This window comes from Danio rerio, chromosome 12, assembly GCF_052040795.2.
Source record: "Danio rerio strain M-AB ecotype USA chromosome 12, GRCz13ab, whole genome shotgun sequence".
Lineage (NCBI taxonomy): Eukaryota > Metazoa > Chordata > Actinopteri > Cypriniformes > Danionidae > Danio > Danio rerio.
Genome location: NC_141032.1, coordinates 9,830,002 through 9,852,770, shown reverse-complemented (window position 1 = coordinate 9,852,770; position 22,769 = coordinate 9,830,002). Strand labels below are relative to the sequence as shown.

Here is a 22,769-nt window from a genome sequence, read left to right as displayed (position 1 = left end):
TATTATTGTACTAATTTTGTAAATTTTTACAGTAAAAAAGCTAAAAGGGAGACAGGTCAGAGGAGTGCCCACGTTGATGTATATTGATAAATATAGTATTATTTTACAGAAAACCCTCCCAATTTTACTATACATATATAGGATATTGCATATTTTTCTTCATTGCATTTTAAGGCTTTATTTGACTTATTTACGATATTTTTAGTTCATGTTCTTTCTAAAGGTTTTATTTTATTCCACTAGGTGGCAGTAAAGTTTTTTTTATCTAGTTTTGAACAAAATAAGTTTTTATGTTTTATGAAAAGCAAAAGGACATATTATTATCATTGTCATTATTGTTAGGTATATATTTAAATGTTAACTTAAAATTACTGTCAGTTTTAGCAATTACCATAAATCATGTTTTGTTTTGTTCACCTCGTTATTGCACTCTTTTAAGAGCACCTATTAGGGGAATTTGAAAATTATTGAAAACTGAAAGAAAACATCCAGCTGAGGTTTAAATCTGAAAGTGCACCGTGTTTAAAACTATTGATTCCTAAAGGAAAGAGTCGAATGAATGATTTATTTATTTATGTTCGGATCTTTTGCCTGCTCGTATCGATGTCGATATGAGACATCGCCAAGTATGAAGAGCCAGATCTGGTAAAATGTGAGTGCGCCCTTCCCTTTAAACTTTGAAGCGCAGGGGATCATAGGATTGATAATGACGTGAAGATTACTATCACTAGCTATGTTTCCATCCACCTATTTTATGTGCATTTTGGATATGCACATGAAATAATGATTGATGGAAACATCGAGATGCGCTTAACTTTTTAAAATGTGCATAAAAAGCTCTGCACATATCTGAGTAGGATAAAGTTTTTATTCTATATGAAAAAATGTGTATAAACTCCACTGGAAACTATTTTACCAAACAAATTCCAGTATGCACATTAAAAAAGTTTGTTTGTAATTTAAAGTGTTGACTTCTGTAATTCACCTCCAATAAAAGCCTAAGATTTTCACAAACAAATTCAAGTTTCTTCAGCTCGTGCATCCACTTGGTTTATGAAGGACCTCAACAATGGCAGGTGGAGTTTAGCAGCTGTTGAACATGTCCTCACACTACAGAGAAAGGAAGGCTCCGACAACTGTCACTCAAAGCTGTTGCTATGGTAACTACTAATGTTTTTTGCTAAATCTGGGAATCATTAATGACTGGCATCACTGTACATTGACGCCACAATTTATTAGTTGTGACAGCAATTACCTTTAATAACTTTTATGTTGTTACACACACACACACACACACACACACACACACACACACACACACACACAAAGATTGAAGCACTGCTTTTGTTTCTATGAGTTGTGGGTAGATGTTTCATGTCTTTACTTTGTGAACATATAACATATTAACAATGGCATATTAAGGTCATTGCCCCACAAGAGAGGAGGGCTCTCTATCTTGACCCTTTAAGGGAGAGGAGAAAAATTCAAAGATGCTGGGATGTGACAAGGTAATTAGCTTTATTGGTGACATTCTGTACATGAAATGGGCTCTTAATCCTCCAAGAATTCCTCCCTTTTTATTACTGCTCATTCATGACACAAGGGGGGCTTACATTTCATGAAGGTTGCGTGACACATCCCCTTTAAAAAGATGCCATTTCTTGTGGTGACTTTGTACTAAAGTGAGACGAATGTGAGCACACCTTAGAACAAGAAGCTTGCATCTACGTGAAATACTGTAAATATTTTTCCTATATATCTGTGTGATGTATCCATACATGAAGGGGAAAATGTGAGAAAATACCATTTAATTTCTTTAGCTAATGTGTATGCTTATGACATGAAATATTGCCTATTTCTGTTTTTGTATGTACCATATAGTTAGAGGTATAGTAGCCTTGTTACCTGTAGTGAATCAGTCTGGCCTCTAACCATTTACTGGAATCTTCTAGAAAAGCTTTTCTCTTCTTTGCTCTACTGTGCGTTTTGGTTCTGTCAATGTAATTCGCAGATGATCCCTAAAACTGTGTGCGCGAATGTCCGGCGAATATCAAACCAAAACCTAACTTTACCGAGCTAATTAAGATATACATGAAATAAAACAATCACAAAGCTGTATCTTATGAAACACTAGTTCAAAAGCACGTATTGCATTCTCAAGAGAAAGCAGCCAAAGCCTGTTTCAGAAATCTTTGTTGTTTAATATGAAGGGAAATGTGGCAAATGTAAGAGAACAACACATTATGAAACTTGCTATCCTTATACATAAACTGACTATAACTATATTCTCGCTTTAAATCTAATAAAACTGGGTTTTGTGGCGTAATTAGGAGTATTTTTCTAATTTTGCGGATTTCCCCTCCGCCACTAACAGTCCCCAGTTTCCTGTGCAGTGCCAGCACGTGCGAGAAACGTTTAGGAGAAGCGCATTTATTTTGAACTGTGATGAAAACTGACTGGAACTACCTGTCATTTCAACCAATGGATTTCAGCGAAAATAATGCACACGCTCCAGCCAATCAGAATCTGGCCATGTAATTAAAAATAAACAATTAACACACTCAGCCAATCAGCTTCAGCAAAGAGCTTGGAATGTCAGCCTTGATGACATCATGGAAGAACTGGGTGTGGTTCGAGATGAGAAACCAAAGCTGCAGGAAAGAGTGAAAAACGTCGACTAAACAGCTTCAGGAGCAGATTTCTGCAGCATATTCTGGCTTTCAGGAAGAAGAGACCATCACATTCGCAGAAGGAATCAACAACAAGTAACTGCACAAGCCACAAAACACAAACTAGTTATATGAGTTAAAGGCTTCAATCAGAGGCGGTTCTAGACAGGGGTCTGGTACCGCCTCTAATTGAAGCCTTTAACTCAGTATATTAGCATATATTTAGTATATAATGTGAAATTCAGCTGATCTAAGACCACATATTAAACTGTTTACATTTATTTTAAGAAATATTTAAAGGTTTAAATGAAAATTGCAATTTCACTTAAAACACCCACAATATCTTAATTTTAGTCGTGATCGTAAGGTGCACATTAGTCTTTTTATGTAACGTTAGTGTGATAATCTCTGAGACAAAAACAGTAAATTACATTTTAAGCCAAAAGGTGGAGTAATACTACCTTATCTTGCAGACTATGTGCCCTATACCAAAAACTTAAAGCTGAGATTCTCTCATTTTCAGTTATACATGATAGATTTATGGGAAAATTCTTAGTTTTGTAAAACATATTTGATGTTTTAATGATTTGAAGATCCAAAAAGCTTTAAAAACCAATGAAACTATTGGTGTTGTACAACAGCTTTTCATTTGTAAAATCAAGTATCATTAGCAAATGTTAGTATATATACTATATATACAAAATATAATTATAAAATCTCAACCTCTTTCTGTTTTATGAGATGGTTATGATAAATTATGATAGTACAGAGTTGTAGTCTAAATACAGAGTAGGCCTATAATAGCTTCACTAAACTTATAAATTATACAATATAGTTGTGTTTTACAGTAAATTACTGTAGTATTTTTCAGGTGTTTGCATTACATTGGCTCTATATACGCAGACAGTCACGGTAACTACATATTCAGCATCAGTATCTTGCTAATAGCCTAAATATTATCAGCCATAAACTGAACCTAAAATAAGTGGATTACCTTGAGACATGTTGGGATTAAAAGCAAAATTAAATATTCCTGAAATTTCGGTGATGAGTGGAAAAACCTAAACAGAAAGATAAAGGTTGCAGGTTTCCTGAAGTTCCAGACACTGGTCTGACTTTCATTCATGTGAGGAGATATTAAAGTATGCTTGCCATCTCTGGTGGTAGAAAAGAAATGTCTTAACAGGATGATATGAGAATGAGGAGGTGTTTCTGTGTGGAAAGTTAACCAAAGGTCGATTAAAATAAATGTTTAAGTGTCAAACCTTCAAGACATCCAGGACATCATGACTTCTGCAACGACTTCACAAAGAAGAGGATGGCAGACTGTGGCAGAAGGTAGAGAAGTCACAAACAAGTAAGATTTTAAATGAAATTTCACACACACACACACACACACACACACACACACCACACACACACACATATGTTTGTATGTATGTATTACACATGTATACAGTCAAAGTAAAAATTATTAGCTCTCCTATTAAATTTTAATTATTTTATAATTTTTCTAATTAAGTTGTATTTTTGTATTTTGTAATTTATTTTTCAATAACTTCTTTGAATTTAAACTAATTATCTGCTTCTGGAATATATGGGACCGGCTGTCTGTTCACCCCAGGTAAAAACCTTGAGTTAGGATTAGGGTGTGTCCTGTAAGGTAGTGGTGGGTGGGACACAGGGCACATCCTAAGTTGCCAAAAAAAAGCAAAATACTTTTAAAGTGTTTTTGCTTTACTATGAAATAAATTAAAACATGTGGCTGATTGGCCTTTATGTCTAATTGGTTCTTAGCTCGGGTGAAACACTCTGGGTGGAACTGACCAGCTACGGGCCCATCGCACAGTCCGTTATAGTGTGCATCCAGAGATCTTGCATCAATCAATTACTCAACTTTTTTAATAGCACCTTATTACAACTGGGGACTAAATGTACTTTACAGCATTAAAACAAAATTACAGATTAGTGAAGTAATTAGTGTCAATAAATCAACAGAACGATAACACAGCATTTTGCACTACTAAATATCAAAATCCTGACCGGACGACTATCAATGTTTGATGAAGACAATGTTGTTGTGCACTTTGGCTTTCTGGAATATATGGGACCGGCTGTCTGTTCACCCCAGGTAAAAGCCTAGAGTTAGGATTAGGGTGTGTCCTGTAAGGTAGTGGTGGGTGGGACACAGGGCACATCCTAAGTTGCAAAAAAAAAAAAAAAGCAAAATACTTTTAAAGTGTTTTTGCTTTACTATGAAATAAATTAAAACATGTGGCTGATTTGCCTTTATGTCTAATTGGTTCCTAGCTCAGGTGAAACACTCTGGGTGGAACTGACCAGCTACGGGCCCATTGCACAGTCCGTTATAGTGTGCATCCAAAGATCTTGCATCAATCAATTAATCAACTTTTTAATAGCACCTTATTACAACTAAGGACTAAATGTACTTTACAGCATTAAAACAAAATTACAGATTAGTGAAGTAATTAGTGTCAATAAATCAACAGAACGATAAAGCATCATTTTGCACTACTAAATATCAAAATCCTGACTGAACGACTATTAATGTTTATTAAAGACAATGTTGTTGTGCACTTTGGCTTTCTGGAATATATGGGACCGGCTGTCTGTTCACCCCAGGTAAAAGCCTAGAGTTAGGATTAGGGTGTGTCCTGTAAGGTAGTGGTGGGTGGGACACAGGGCACATCCTAAGTTGCAAAAAAAAAAAAAAGCAAAATACTTTTAAAGTGTTTTTGCTTTACTGTAAACTAAAGTAAAACGTGGCTGATTGGCCTTTATGTCTAATTGGTTCCTAGCTCAGGTGAAACACTCTGGGTGGAACTGACCAGCTACGGGCCCATTGCACAGTCCGTTATAGTGTGCATCCAAAGATCTTGCATCAATCAATTAATCAACTTTTTAATAGCACCTTATTACAACTAAGGACTAAATGTACTTTACAGCATTAAAACAAAATTACAGATTAGTGAAGTAATTAGTGTCAATAAATCAACAGAACGATAAAGCATCATTTTGCACTACTAAATATCAAAATCCTGACTGAACGACTATTAATGTTTATTGAAGACAATGTTGTTGTGCACTTTGGCTTTCTGGAATATATGGGACCGGCCGTCTGTTCACCCCAGGTAAAAGCCTAGAGTTAGGATTAGGGTGTGTCCTGTAAGGTAGTGGTGGGTGGGACACAGGGCACATCCTAAGTTGCAAAAAAAAAAAGCAAATAAATTTTCAAAGTGTTTTTGCTTTACAATGAAATAAATTAAAACATGTGGCTGATTGGCCTTTATGTCTAATTGGTTCCTAGCTCAGGTGAAACACTCTGGGTGGAACTGACCAGCTACGGGCCCATTGCACAGTCCGTTATAGTGTGCATCCAAAGATCTTGCATCAATCAATTAATCAACTTTTTAATAGCACCTTATTATAACTGGGGACTAAATGTACTTTACAGCATTAAAACAAAATTACAGATTAGTGAAGTAATTAGTGTCAATAAATCAACAGAACGATAAAGCATCATTTTGCACTACTAAATATCAAAATCCTGACTGAACGACTATTAATGTTTATTGAAGACAATGTTGTTGTGCACTTTGGCTTTCTGGAATATATGGGACCGGCTGTCTGTTCACCCCAGGTAAAAGCCTAGAGTTAGGATTAGGGTGTGTCCTGTAAGGTAGTGGTGGGTGGGACACAGGGCACATCCTAAGTTGCAAAAAAAAAAAAAAAAGCAAAATACTTTTAAAGTGTTTTTGTTTTACTATAAAATAAATTAAAACATGTGGCTGATTGGCCTTTATGTCTAATTGGTTCCTAGCTCAGGTGAAACACTCTGGGTGGAACTGACCAGCTACAGGCCCATTGCACAGTCTGTTTTAAGCTGCAGTCACACTGGGCTTTTCCTCCCATAGACTTCTATTCATACGCACGCGAATGCGTCAGACCGGAAACGCAGGGTCATGCGTTAGGTTTCGCACGTTGTTGCGGTGCAAAGTTCAAACTTGGTGAACTCTGACCTGCGAAATCGCATCACTTGACTGCGTGAGACCAACCGAGGATCAAAACATGACCTCTCTAGACAGAAATTTAAATCATGGAGCAATCGCTCATTTTTTAATGCCTAATAATCTTGTTTAATCCCGCCTCTTTTCACAGCGCCGAACGACAGAATTTCGCACACACAAACTCTAATGTGACTGCAGCTTAAGTGTGCATCTAGAGATCTTGCATCAACCAATTAATCAACATTTTTAATAGCACCTTATTACAACGGTAAACTCCCCAATGTACTTTACTGCATTAAAACAAAATTACCCATTAGTGAAGTATTAATAAGGTAATTTTGAGAGGATCACTTGCTTATGATTGACCATAGCTTGTCTCGTATTAACAATCACATGACCTACCAATCAGATGAATCCAAACACACAAATAAAGACACAGTCTAAACGAGTGTCAATAAATCAGCAGAACAATAAAACAGCATTTTGCACTACTGAATATCAAAATCCTGACTGGACGACTATCAATGTTTGATGAGGACACGGTTGTTGTGCTCTTTGGCCCTCTGGAATATATGGGACCGGCTGTCTGTTCACCCCAGGTAAAAGCCTAGAGTTAGGATTAGGGTGTGTCCTGTAAGGTAGTGGTGGGTGGGACACAGGGCACATCCTAAGTTGCAAAAAAAAAAAAAGCAAAATACTTTTTAAAGTGTTTTTGCTTTACTATGAAATAAATTAAAACATGTGGCTGATTGGCCTTTATGTCTAATTGGTTCCTAGCTCAGGTGAAACACTCTGGGTGGAACTGACAAGCTACGGGCCCATCGCACAGTCCGTTATAGTGTGCATCCAGAGATCTTGCATCAATTATTAATCAACTTTTTTAATAGCACCTTATTATAACTGGGGACTAAATGTACTTTACAGCATTAAAACAAAATTACAGATTAGTGAAGTAATTAGTGTCAATAAATCAACAGAACGATAAAGCATCATTTTGTACTACTAAATATCAAAATCCTGACTAAACAACTATCAATGTTTATTAAAGACAATGTTGTTGTGCACTTTGGCTTTCTGGAATATATGGGACCGGCCGTCTGTTCACCCCAGGTAAAAGCCTAGAGTTAGGATTAGGGTGTGTCCTGTAAGGTAGTGGTGGGTGGGACACAGGGCACATCCTAAGTTGCAAAAAAAAAAGCAAATAAATTTTCAAAGTGTTTTTGCTTTACAATGAAATAAATTAAAACATGTGGCTGATTTGCCTTTATGTCTAATTGGTTCCTAGCTCAGGTGAAACACTCTGGGTGGAACTGACCAGCTACGGGCCCATTGCACAGTCCGTTATAGTGTGCATCCAAAGATCTTGCATCAATCAATTAATCAACTTTTTAATAGCACCTTATTACAACTAAGGACTAAATGTACTTTACAGCATTAAAACAAAATTACAGATTAGTGAAGTAATTAGTGTCAATAAATCAACAGAACGATAAAGCATCATTTTGCACTACTAAATATAAAAATCCTGACTGAACGACTATTAATGTTTATTGAAGACAATGTTGTTGTGCACTTTGGCTTTCTGGAATATATGGGACCGGCTGTCTGTTCACCCCAGGTAAAAGCCTAGAGTTAGGATTAGGGTGTGTCCTGTAAGGTAGTGGTGGGTGGGACACAGGGCACATCCTAAGTTGCAAAAAAAAAAAAAAAGCAAAATACTTTTAAAGTGTTTTTGCTTTACTGTGAACTAAAGTAAAACGTGGCTGATTGGCCTTTATGTCTAATTGGTTCCTAGCTCAGGTGAAACACTCTGGGTGGAACTGACCAGCTACAGGCCCATTGCACAGTCTGTTTTAAGCTGCAGTCACACTGGGCTTTTCCTCCCATAGACTTCTATTCATACGCACGCGAATGCGTCAGACCGGAAACGCAGGGTCATGCGTTAGGTTTCGCACGTTGTTGCGGTGCAAAGTTCAAACTTGGTGAACTCTGACCTGCGAAATCGCATCACTTGACTGCGTGAGACCAACCGAGGATCAAAACATGACCTCTCTAGACAGAAATTTAAATCATGGAGCAATCGCTCATTTTTTAATGCCTAATAATCTTGTTTAATCCCGCCTCTTTTCACAGCGCCGAACGACAGAATTTCGCACACACAAACTCTAATGTGACTGCAGCTTAAGTGTGCATCTAGAGATCTTGCATCAACCAATTAATCAACATTTTTAATAGCACCTTATTACAACGGTAAACTCCCCAATGTACTTTACTGCATTAAAACAAAATTACCCATTAGTGAAGTATTAATAAGGTAATTTTGAGAGGATCACTTGCTTATGATTGACCATAGCTTGTCTCGTATTAACAATCACATGACCTACCAATCAGATGAATCCAAACACACAAATAAAGACACAGTCTAAACGAGTGTCAATAAATCAGCAGAACAATAAAACAGCATTTTGCACTACTGAATATCAAAATCCTGACTGGACGACTATCAATGTTTGATGAGGACACGGTTGTTGTGCTCTTTGGCCCTCTGGAATATATGGGACCGGCTGTCTGTTCACCCCAGGTAAAAGCCTAGAGTTAGGATTAGGGTGTGTCCTGTAAGGTAGTGGTGGGTGGGACACAGGGCACATCCTAAGTTGCAAAAAAAAAAAAAGCAAAATACTTTTTAAAGTGTTTTTGCTTTACTATGAAATAAATTAAAACATGTGGCTGATTGGCCTTTATGTCTAATTGGTTCCTAGCTCAGGTGAAACACTCTGGGTGGAACTGACAAGCTACGGGCCCATCGCACAGTCCGTTATAGTGTGCATCCAGAGATCTTGCATCAATTATTAATCAACTTTTTTAATAGCACCTTATTATAACTGGGGACTAAATGTACTTTACAGCATTAAAACAAAATTACAGATTAGTGAAGTAATTAGTGTCAATAAATCAACAGAACGATAAAGCATCATTTTGCACTACTAAATATCAAAATCCTGACTAAACAACTATCAATGTTTATTAAAGACAATGTTGTTGTGCACTTTGGCTTTCTGGAATATATGGGACCGGCCGTCTGTTCACCCCAGGTAAAAGCCTAGAGTTAGGATTAGGGTGTGTCCTGTAAGGTAGTGGTGGGTGGGACACAGGGCACATCCTAAGTTGCAAAAAAAAAAGCAAATAAATTTTCAAAGTGTTTTTGCTTTACAATGAAATAAATTAAAACATGTGGCTGATTTGCCTTTATGTCTAATTGGTTCCTAGCTCAGGTGAAACACTCTGGGTGGAACTGACCAGCTACGGGCCCATTGCACAGTCCGTTATAGTGTGCATCCAAAGATCTTGCATCAATCAATTAATCAACTTTTTAATAGCACCTTATTACAACTAAGGACTAAATGTACTTTACAGCATTAAAACAAAATTACAGATTAGTGAAGTAATTAGTGTCAATAAATCAACAGAACGATAAAGCATCATTTTGCACTACTAAATATCAAAATCCTGACTGAACGACTATTAATGTTTATTGAAGACAATGTTGTTGTGCACTTTGGCTTTCTGGAATATATGGGACCGGCCGTCTGTTCACCCCAGGTAAAAGCCTAGAGTTAGGATTAGGGTGTGTCCTGTAAGGTAGTGGTGGGTGGGACACAGGGCACATCCTAAGTTGCAAAAAAAAAAAAAAAGCAAAATACTTTTAAAGTGTTTTTGTTTTACTATAAAATAAATTAAAACATGTGGCTGATTGGCCTTTATGTCTAATTGGTTCCTAGCTCAGGTGAAACACTCTGGGTGGAACTGACCAGCTACAGGCCCATTGCACAGTCTGTTTTAAGCTGCAGTCACACTGGGCTTTTCCTCCCATAGACTTCTATTCATACGCACGCGAATGCGTCAGACCGGAAACGCAGGGTCATGCGTTAGGTTTCGCACGTTGTTGCGGTGCAAAGTTCAAACTTGGTGAACTCTGACCTGCGAAATCGCATCACTTGACTGCGTGAGACCAACCGAGGATCAAAACATGACCTCTCTAGACAGAAATTTAAATCATGGAGCAATCGCTCATTTTTTAATGCCTAATAATCTTGTTTAATCCCGCCTCTTTTCACAGCGCCGAACGACAGAATTTCGCACACACAAACTCTAATGTGACTGCAGCTTAAGTGTGCATCTAGAGATCTTGCATCAACCAATTAATCAACATTTTTAATAGCACCTTATTACAACGGTAAACTCCCCAATGTACTTTACTGCATTAAAACAAAATTACCCATTAGTGAAGTATTAATAAGGTAATTTTGAGAGGATCACTTGCTTATGATTGACCATAGCTTGTCTCGTATTAACAATCACATGACCTACCAATCAGATGAATCCAAACACACAAATAAAGACACAGTCTAAACGAGTGTCAATAAATCAGCAGAACAATAAAACAGCATTTTGCACTACTGAATATCAAAATCCTGACTGGACGACTATCAATGTTTGATGAGGACACGGTTGTTGTGCTCTTTGGCCCTCTGGAATATATGGGACCGGCTGTCTGTTCACCCCAGGTAAAAGCCTAGAGTTAGGATTAGGGTGTGTCCTGTAAGGTAGTGGTGGGTGGGACACAGGGCACATCCTAAGTTGCAAAAAAAAAAAAAGCAAAATACTTTTTAAAGTGTTTTTGCTTTACTATGAAATAAATTAAAACATGTGGCTGATTGGCCTTTATGTCTAATTGGTTCCTAGCTCAGGTGAAACACTCTGGGTGGAACTGACAAGCTACGGGCCCATCGCACAGTCCGTTATAGTGTGCATCCAGAGATCTTGCATCAATTATTAATCAACTTTTTTAATAGCACCTTATTATAACTGGGGACTAAATGTACTTTACAGCATTAAAACAAAATTACAGATTAGTGAAGTAATTAGTGTCAATAAATCAACAGAACGATAAAGCATCATTTTGCACTACTAAATATCAAAATCCTGACTAAACAACTATCAATGATTATTAAAGACAATGTTGTTGTGCACTTTGGCTTTCTGGAATATATGGGACCGGCCGTCTGTTCACCCCAGGTAAAAGCCTAGAGTTAGGATTAGGGTGTGTCCTGTAAGGTAGTGGTGGGTGGGACACAGGGCACATCCTAAGTTGCAAAAAAAAAAGCAAATAAATTTTCAAAGTGTTTTTGCTTTACAATGAAATAAATTAAAACATGTGGCTGATTTGCCTTTATGTCTAATTGGTTCCTAGCTCAGGTGAAACACTCTGGGTGGAACTGACCAGCTACGGGCCCATTGCACAGTCCGTTATAGTGTGCATCCAAAGATCTTGCATCAATCAATTAATCAACTTTTTAATAGCACCTTATTACAACTAAGGACTAAATGTACTTTACAGCATTAAAACAAAATTACAGATTAGTGAAGTAATTAGTGTCAATAAATCAACAGAACGATAAAGCATCATTTTGCACTACTAAATATCAAAATCCTGACTGAACGACTATTAATGTTTATTGAAGACAATGTTGTTGTGCACTTTGGCTTTCTGGAATATATGGGACCGGCTGTCTGTTCACCCCAGGTAAAAGCCTAGAGTTAGGATTAGGGTGTGTCCTGTAAGGTAGTGGTGGGTGGGACACAGGGCACATCCTAAGTTGCAAAAAAAAAAAAAAAGCAAAATACTTTTAAAGTGTTTTTGCTTTACTGTGAACTAAAGTAAAACGTGGCTGATTGGCCTTTATGTCTAATTGGTTCCTAGCTCAGGTGAAACACTCTGGGTGGAACTGACCAGCTACAGGCCCATTGCACAGTCTGTTTTAAGCTGCAGTCACACTGGGCTTTTCCTCCCATAGACTTCTATTCATACGCACGCGAATGCGTCAGACCGGAAACGCAGGGTCATGCGTTAGGTTTCGCACGTTGTTGCGGTGCAAAGTTCAAACTTGGTGAACTCTGACCTGCGAAATCGCATCACTTGACTGCGTGAGACCAACCGAGGATCAAAACATGACCTCTCTAGACAGAAATTTAAATCATGGAGCAATCGCTCATTTTTTAATGCCTAATAATCTTGTTTAATCCCGCCTCTTTTCACAGCGCCGAACAACAGAATTTCGCACACACAAACTCTAATGTGACCGCAGCTTAAGTGTGCATCTAGAGATCTTGCATCAACCAATTAATCAACATTTTTAATAGCACCTTATTACAACGGTAAACTCCCCAATGTACTTTACTGCATTAAAACAAAATTACCCATTAGTGAAGTATTAATAAGGTAATTTTGAGAGGATCACTTGCTTATGATTGACCATAGCTTGTCTCGTATTAACAATCACATGACCTACCAATCAGATGAATCCAAACACACAAATAAAGACACAGTCTAAACGAGTGTCAATAAATCAGCAGAACAATAAAACAGCATTTTGCACTACTGAATATCAAAATCCTGACTGGACGACTATCAATGTTTGATGAGGACACGGTTGTTGTGCTTTTTGGCCCTCTGGAATATATGGGACCGGCTGTCTGTTCACCCCAGGTAAAAGCCTAGAGTTAGGATTAGGGTGTGTCCTGTAAGGTAGTGGTGGGTGGGACACAGGGCACATCCTAAGTTGCAAAAAAAAAAAAAGCAAAATACTTTTTAAAGTGTTTTTGCTTTACTATGAAATAAATTAAAACATGTGGCTGATTGGCCTTTATGTCTAATTGGTTCCTAGCTCAGGTGAAACACTCTGGGTGGAACTGACAAGCTACGGGCCCATCGCACAGTCCGTTATAGTGTGCATCCAGAGATCTTGCATCAATTATTAATCAACTTTTTTAATAGCACCTTATTATAACTGGGGACTAAATGTACTTTACAGCATTAAAACAAAATTACAGATTAGTGAAGTAATTAGTGTCAATAAATCAACAGAACGATAAAGCATCATTTTGCACTACTAAATATCAAAATCCTGACTAAACAACTATCAATGTTTATTAAAGACAATGTTGTTGTGCACTTTGGCTTTCTGGAATATATGGGACCGGCCGTCTGTTCACCCCAGGTAAAAGCCTAGAGTTAGGATTAGGGTGTGTCCTGTAAGGTAGTGGTGGGTGGGACACAGGGCACATCCTAAGTTGCAAAAAAAAAAGCAAATAAATTTTCAAAGTGTTTTTGCTTTACAATGAAATAAATTAAAACATGTGGCTGATTTGCCTTTATGTCTAATTGGTTCCTAGCTCAGGTGAAACACTCTGGGTGGAACTGACCAGCTACGGGCCCATTGCACAGTCCGTTATAGTGTGCATCCAAAGATCTTGCATCAATCAATTAATCAACTTTTTAATAGCACCTTATTACAACTAAGGACTAAATGTACTTTACAGCATTAAAACAAAATTACAGATTAGTGAAGTAATTAGTGTCAATAAATCAACAGAACGATAAAGCATCATTTTGCACTACTAAATATCAAAATCCTGACTGAACGACTATTAATGTTTATTGAAGACAATGTTGTTGTGCACTTTGGCTTTCTGGAATATATGGGACCGGCCGTCTGTTCACCCCAGGTAAAAGCCTAGAGTTAGGATTAGGGTGTGTCCTGTAAGGTAGTGGTGGGTGGGACACAGGGCACATCCTAAGTTGCAAAAAAAAAAAAAAAAGCAAAATACTTTTAAAGTGTTTTTGCTTTACTGTGAACTAAAGTAAAACGTGGCTGATTGGCCTTTATGTCTAATTGGTTCCTAGCTCGGGTGAAACACTCTGGGTGGAACTGACCAGCTACAGGCCCATTGCACAGTCTGTTTTAAGCTGCAGTCACACTGGGCTTTTCCTCCCATAGACTTCTATTCATACGCACGCGAATGCGTCAGACCGGAAACGCAGGGTCATGCGTTAGGTTTCGCACGTTGTTGCGGTGCAAAGTTCAAACTTGGTGAACTCTGACCTGCGAAATCGCATCACTTGACTGCGTGAGACCAACCGAGGATCAAAACATGACCTCTCTAGACAGAAATTTAAATCATGGAGCAATCGCTCATTTTTTAATGCCTAATAATCTTGTTTAATCCCGCCTCTTTTCACAGCGCCGAACGACAGAATTTCGCACACACAAACTCTAATGTGACCGCAGCTTAAGTGTGCATCTAGAGATCTTGCATCAACCAATTAATCAACATTTTTAATAGCACCTTATTACAACGGTAAACTCCCCAATGTACTTTACTGCATTAAAACAAAATTACCCATTAGTGAAGTATTAATAAGGTAATTTTGAGAGGATCACTTGCTTATGATTGACCATAGCTTGTCTCGTATTAACAATCACATGACCTACCAATCAGATGAATCCAAACACACAAATAAAGACACAGTCTAAACGAGTGTCAATAAATCAGCAGAACAATAAAACAGCATTTTGCACTACTGAATATCAAAATCCTGACTGGACGACTATCAATGTTTGATGAGGACACGGTTGTTGTGCTCTTTGGCCCTCTGGAATATATGGGACCGGCTGTCTGTTCACCCCAGGTAAAAGCCTAGAGTTAGGATTAGGGTGTGTCCTGTAAGGTAGTGGTGGGTGGGACACAGGGCACATCCTAAGTTGCAAAAAAAAAAAAAGCAAAATACTTTTTAAAGTGTTTTTGCTTTACTATGAAATAAATTAAAACATGTGGCTGATTGGCCTTTATGTCTAATTGGTTCCTAGCTCAGGTGAAACACTCTGGGTGGAACTGACAAGCTACGGGCCCATCGCACAGTCCGTTATAGTGTGCATCCAGAGATCTTGCATCAATTATTAATCAACTTTTTTAATAGCACCTTATTATAACTGGGGACTAAATGTACTTTACAGCATTAAAACAAAATTACAGATTAGTGAAGTAATTAGTGTCAATAAATCAACAGAACGATAAAGCATCATTTTGCACTACTAAATATCAAAATCCTGACTAAACAACTATCAATGTTTATTAAAGACAATGTTGTTGTGCACTTTGGCTTTCTGGAATATATGGGACCGGCCGTCTGTTCACCCCAGGTAAAAGCCTAGAGTTAGGATTAGGGTGTGTCCTGTAAGGTAGTGGTGGGTGGGACACAGGGCACATCCTAAGTTGCAAAAAAAAAAGCAAATAAATTTTCAAAGTGTTTTTGCTTTACAATGAAATAAATTAAAACATGTGGCTGATTTGCCTTTATGTCTAATTGGTTCCTAGCTCAGGTGAAACACTCTGGGTGGAACTGACCAGCTACGGGCCCATTGCACAGTCCGTTATAGTGTGCATCCAAAGATCTTGCATCAATCAATTAATCAACTTTTTAATAGCACCTTATTACAACTAAGGACTAAATGTACTTTACAGCATTAAAACAAAATTACAGATTAGTGAAGTAATTAGTGTCAATAAATCAACAGAACGATAAAGCATCATTTTGCACTACTAAATATCAAAATCCTGACTGAACGACTATTAATGTTTATTGAAGACAATGTTGTTGTGCACTTTGGCTTTCTGGAATATATGGGACCGGCTGTCTGTTCACCCCAGGTAAAAGCCTAGAGTTAGGATTAGGGTGTGTCCTGTAAGGTAGTGGTGGGTGGGACACAGGGCACATCCTAAGTTGCAAAAAAAAAAAAAAGCAAAATACTTTTAAAGTGTTTTTGTTTTACTATAAAATAAATTAAAACATGTGGCTGATTGGCCTTTATGTCTAATTGGTTCCTAGCTCAGGTGAAACACTCTGGGTGGAACTGACCAGCTACAGGCCCATTGCACAGTCTGTTTTAAGCTGCAGTCACACTGGGCTTTTCCTCCCATAGACTTCTATTCATACGCACGCGAATGCGTCAGACCGGAAACGCAGGGTCATGCGTTAGGTTTCGCACGTTGTTGCGGTGCAAAGTTCAAACTTGGTGAACTCTGACCTGCGAAATCGCATCACTTGACTGCGTGAGACCAACCGAGGATCAAAACATGACCTCTCTAGACAGAAATTTAAATCATGGAGCAATCGCTCATTTTTTAATGCCTAATAATCTTGTTTAATCCCGCCTCTTTTCACAGCGCCGAACGACAGAATTTCGCACACACAAACTCTAATGTGACCGCAGCTTAAGTGTGCATCTAGAGATCTTGCATCAACCAATTAATCAACATTTTTAATAGCACCTTATTACAACGGTAAACTCCCCAATGTACTTTACTGCATTAAAACAAAATTACCCATTAGTGAAGTATTAATAAGGTAATTTTGAGAGGATCACTTGCTTATGATTGACCATAGCTTGTCTCGTATTAACAATCACATGACCTACCAATCAGATGAATCCAAACACACAAATAAAGACACAGTCTAAACGAGTGTCAATAAATCAGCAGAACAATAAAACAGCATTTTGCACTACTGAATATCAAAATCCTGACTGGACGACTATCAATGTTTGATGAGGACACGGTTGTTGTGCTCTTTGGCCCTCTGGAATATATGGGACCGGCTGTCTGTTCACCCCAGGTAAAAGCCTAGAGTTAGGATTAGGGTGTGTCCTGTAAGGTAGTGGTGGGTGGGACACAGGGCACATCCTAAGTTGCAAAAAAAAAAAAAGCAAAATACTTTTTAAAGTGTTTTTGCTTTACTATGAAATAAATTAAAACATGTGGCTGATTGGCCTTTATGTCTAATTGGTTCCTAGCTCAGGTGAAACACTCTGGGTGGAACTGACAAGCTACGGGCCCATCGCACAGTCCGTTATAGTGTGCATCCAGAGATCTTGCATCAATTATTAATCAACTTTTTTAATAGCACCTTATTATAACTGGGGACTAAATGTACTTTACAGCATTAAAACAAAAATACAGATTAGTGAAGTAATTAGTGTCAATAAATCAACAGAACGATAAAGCATCATTTTGCACTACTAAATATCAAAATCCTGACTGAACAACTATCAATGTTTAATGAAGACAATGTTGTTGTGCACTTTGGCTTTCTGGAATATATGGGACCGGCTGTCTGTTCACCCCAGGTAAAAGCCTAGAGTTAGGATTAGGGTGTGTCCTGTAAGGTAGTGGTGGGTGGGACACAGAGCACATCCTAAGTTGCAAAAAAAAAAAGCAAATAAATTTTCAAAGTGTTTTTGCTTTACAATGAAATAAATTAAAACATGTGGCTGATTGGCCTTTATGTCTAATTGGTTCCTAGCTCGGGTGAAACACTCTGGGTGGAACTGACCAGCTACGGGCCCATTGCACAGTCTGTTATAGTGTGCATCCAGAGATCTTGCATCAATCAATTAATCAACTTTTTAATAGCACCTTATTACAACTAAGGACTAAATGTACTTTACAGCATTAAAACAAAATTACAGATTAGTGAAGTAATTAGTGTCAATAAATCAACAGAACGATAAAGCATCATTTTGCACTACTAAATATCAAAATCCTGACTGAACGACTATTAATGTTTATTGAAGACAATGTTGTTGTGCACTTTGGCTTTCTGGAATATATGGGACCGGCCGTCTGTTCACCCCAGGTAAAAGCCTAGAGTTAGGATTAGGGTGTGTCCTGTAAGGTAGTGGTGGGTGGGACACAGGGCACATCCTAAGTTGCAAAAAAAAAAAAAGCAAAATACTTTTAAAGTGTTTTTGTTTTACTATGAAATAAATTAAAACATGTGGCTGATTGGCCTTTATGTCTAATTGGTTCCTAGCTCAGGTGAAACACTCTGGGTGGAACTGACCAGCTACAGGCCCATTGCACAGTCTGTTTTAAGCTGCAGTCACACTGGGCTTTTCCTCCCATAGACTTCTATTCATACGCACGCGAATGAGTCAGACCGGAAACGCAGGGTCATGCGTTAGGTTTCGCACGTTGTTGCGGTGCAAAGTTCAAACTTGGTGAACTCTGACCTGCGAAATCGCATCACTTGACTGCGTGAGACCAGCCGAGGATCAAAACATGACCTCTCTAGACAGAAATTTAAATCATGGAGCAATCGCTCATTTTTTTAATGCCTAATAATCTTGTTTAATCCCGCCTCTTTTCACAGCGCCGAACGACAGAATTTCGCACACACAAACTCTAATGTGACCGCAGCTTAAGTGTGCATCTAGAGATCTTGCATCAACCAATTAATCAACATTTTTAATAGCACCTTATTACAACGGTAAACTCCCCAATGTACTTTACTGCATTAAAACAAAATTACCCATTAGTGAAGTATTAATAAGGTAATTTTGAGAGGATCACTTGCTTATGATTGACCATAGCTTGTCTCGTATTAACAATCACATGACCTACCAATCAGATGAATCCAAACACACAAATAAAGACACAGTCTAAACGAGTGTCAATAAATCAGCAGAACAATAAAACAGCATTTTGCACTACTAAATATCAAAATCCTGACTGGACGACTATCAATGTTTGATGAAGACAATGTTGTTGTGCTCTTTGGCCCTCTGGAATATATGGGACCGGCCGTCTGTTCACCCCAGGTAAAAGCCTAGAGTTAGGATTAGGGTGTGTCCTGTAAGGTAGTGGTGGGTGGGACACAGGGCACATCCTAAGTTGCAAAAAAAAACAGCAAAATACTTTTAAAATGTTTTTGCTTTACTATAAAATAAATTAAAACATGTGGCTGATTGGCCTTTATGTCTAATTGGTTCCTAGCTCAGGTGAAACACTCTGGGTTGAACTGAGCAGCTAAGGGCCCATTGCACCCATTGTCTGTTATAGTGTGCATCAATCAATCAATCAATCAATCAACTTTTTAAATAGCACCTAATTACAACTGGGAACTCCCCAATGTACTTTACAGCATTAAAACAAAATTACACACATTAGTGAAGCATTTATAAGCTAATTTTGAGAGGATCTCGTGCTTATGATCGACCATGGCTTGTCTCGTATTAACAATCACATAATCTTCCAATCAGATGAATCCAAACACACAAATAAAGACACAGTCTAAACTAATATCAAAATCCTGACTGGACAAATATCGACAAATATCGTTTGATGAGGATACGGTTGTTGTGCACTTTGGCCTTGTGGAATATATTGGACCGGGTTTCAGTTCACCCCAGGTAAAAGCCTAGAGTTAGGATTAGGGTGTGTCCTGTAAGGTAGTGGTGGGTGGGACACAGGGCACATCCTAAGTTGCAAAAAAAATAAATAAATAAAATACTTTTAAAGTCTTTTTGCTTTACTGTGAAATAAAGTAAAACGTGGCTGATTTGCCTTTATGTCTAATTGGTTCCTAGCTCGGGTGAAACACTCTGGGTGGAACTGACAAGCTACGGGCCCATTGCACAGTCTGTTATAGTGTGCATCCAGAGATCTTGCATCAATCATACAATCAACTTTTTTTGATTGTATTCTCCTGTATCGCCTCATTACAGCTTACATGATCCCGCCTTTCGGTGAGCGTGCTGTTAATATAGAAATGAACTGAGGTGAGCAAGGTAAAATTGTACACGCCCCCCGAGACATGGCATCAAACGACAAGCTTCATCATAGAGTTACTTACATTTTCTGCGCTTTTGAATGACGACACGCTACACGAGTGAAGAAGCACTTCGGATGGTACTGGACAGCGGCGGATAATTTACTTTCTCTTCAGAAGACATACATTTTGAAGAACGTTTAGACCCAGCGGAGGATAGAATCCCTGAGGAGTAAGTCTTTTATTCTTACCTTCATGATTTACAGGAAATATGTCCTTACAGGCTAATTATAGTTTCATTGCTGTACAGTGTTTCCTATAACTTTTATAGCGTATAATGATAAACACAGGCCTATATAATAACATGTTATGCTATATGAAATATGCTAAGCTGTTGTGAAAAAGAAATACTGACAGTTGTTTACAAAACAGCTGCTGTTCTGTTGATAATTCATATGTGGTTTATTAGGTAAATTAGTACTAGTATCAGTGAATATTACAAAGATGTTAACAATGTAGTTTCTGTAATCAGCTTGCTTTTTTTTTTTCCAGATGTGAAAACAACAGCGGTAAAGGATCAGTAGCAAAGAAAGCTAAAGCAAATAAGTTGCCCACTCAGTCATGGAAAACAGAGACTGATGCGGCATGACTCCACAGGCTCTGAGATTCCTTCCTGTACATGAACCTGGACCACAGCTAAGACAATGTGATGCGCACACTGGGCTTTTACAGATCTTTCACCCTTTATTGTCTTATACTTCATATTTACACTGTTGATTTTGCCCTGAATGTGTCTTCGGTACACAATGTTTCATGTGTAAATTCAAGTGCATGCCTTAAGTTATTTATAAAGTGTTTTTATAAGTAACTTTTTTTTCAGTAGATTTGCTATATGTAAGTTTACATAGTTTTATTCAGTGTACTGACTCTCACAAGTGTATCTCGAGTTATTTTGTGTGATAGTGACATATATTTTAAATAAACTGCAAACAAAAAATATAAACTTATTTTTTCCTCAGATTCTTTCTTGAAACTCTTCCCTCTTAGGCCCCGTTTACACTAGTACGTTTTAGTTTTAAAACGGCGTTGTAGAATGAAAACGATCCGCGTCCACACTCGTGTTTTACCCAGCGTTTCTGAACTGCTCTCCGTCCACACCAAAACGCTGAAAACGCACATCACGTGACCACACACACACTCTCGGGCAAGCACTCCAGCATTTCTACCCAGATGAGAGCTCTGCTTGTCGGACTGCTCATCACGCATCTCCCGCTGGATCTAATCTCACTATATTTGCTAAACGTGATATTTCATTCATGTTGTTGTCTTTATCTAACGACATAGGCCAATTCCCTGACTTTGGTCATTGGAATCTATTAAGTTACTTGTTCACGGGTAAAATGTTTTGGTTAAGCGCAAAGATAAGTTAATGATTAATCCAGGTACATTGACTGATCGCTTGCCTTTATTTCCTACAATGTAAAAAACTTATTGTATGTTATACTTTTATACTTATCGATTATTAAAACTGATATTCAGCAAATAAAAGGGTGCGTTTCGTATTTTCACTGAAATTGAAAGGAGGCAGTTGTTATCGGCTCCGTTTTGTTATAAATATCCACACAGTGAAGATGACGCTCATATTATGCAGCACGACGCCTCAACATTTCTGCTGTCTGTTAAGTTTTCTAATATTAAAAAGAAATAAGGCAGTTCCTTAAATCATGTTTACATTTTATTGTTGAGAAAGTGAAACAACATAGCCAAGGTGATGTGAATGAAGTTATAAAGTACACTGTTCCCTTTGAAGATTTACGCGTGTCCTCGGTATGTTTTCCATATCAAACTGAGAAGTGGGAGACTGCAGCCTTGATCAAACTTGCGAAGTCTTAACTTACAAGAAGAGGATGCGAGACTGAACTGTGTGTGGGCTACTTAATATTGAGGAAAAGCCCCAATCAGATAGGCGAACGTTTGCAGCCCCGCCTCCGTTTTCAGATGTCTCCGTCTTTCCCCATCCACACTGAGACGGAGCAGCAGCGTTTTAGAATGAAAACGGCCTCTCCAGCGTTTTCAAAAAGCTCCGTTTTCGGCGCTCGAGAACTCCGGCGTAGTGTGGACGGATGGCGTAACCGTAGCAAAACTTATGCGTTTTCAAACTAAAACACACTAGTGTAAACGGGGCCTTAGTCGCATACCAGTCTGATGGCTCATTGTGCAGATCTTTGCCTTCTCGGGTGTGAATCACTGCATTAGTAATGATAGATCACACCTTCTCGCATAGACCATTTTCACTCAAAAAGTGACTTAGAAAAATTGTATTCAATAAATAGTTTTCTGTGAGCAAAGAAACAAGATGATTTTCACATAATTTTGAAGCAAAAACACTAGGCTACAAGATTCAGTTCTCAAAAATCTTGTGAACAAATGTTTTCTATATGTGTTTTACGACCTTGTTTCAGTGACCTTCTAGACTATATGGGACCGGCTGTCTGTTCACCCCAGGTAAAAACCTAGAGTTAGTATTAGGGTGTGTCCTGTAAGGTAGTGGTTTGTGGGACACAGGGCACATCCTATTTTGCCTTAAAAAGCAAAAACCTTTAAAAATGTTTTTGCTTTACTATG

At 38.1% G+C, this 22,769-nt stretch overlaps 1 long non-coding RNA gene across 2 annotated transcripts; it reads left to right on the top strand.

Annotated features, from left to right (window-relative positions):
- The first annotated feature begins 2,592 nt into the window (after positions 1-2,592).
- On the top strand, positions 2,593-21,131 carry LOC141376761 (uncharacterized). Of its 2 annotated transcripts, none has more exons than XR_015503908.1 (4): positions 2,593-2,765; positions 3,927-4,026; positions 20,101-20,376; positions 20,697-21,131. It is a non-coding gene; the product is annotated as an uncharacterized LOC141376761 (long non-coding RNA). The 2 variants fall into 2 exon arrangements; XR_015503909.1 differs by having other exon boundaries at positions 2,604-2,765; positions 3,837-4,026.
- Positions 21,132-22,769: the final 1,638 nt, after the last annotated feature.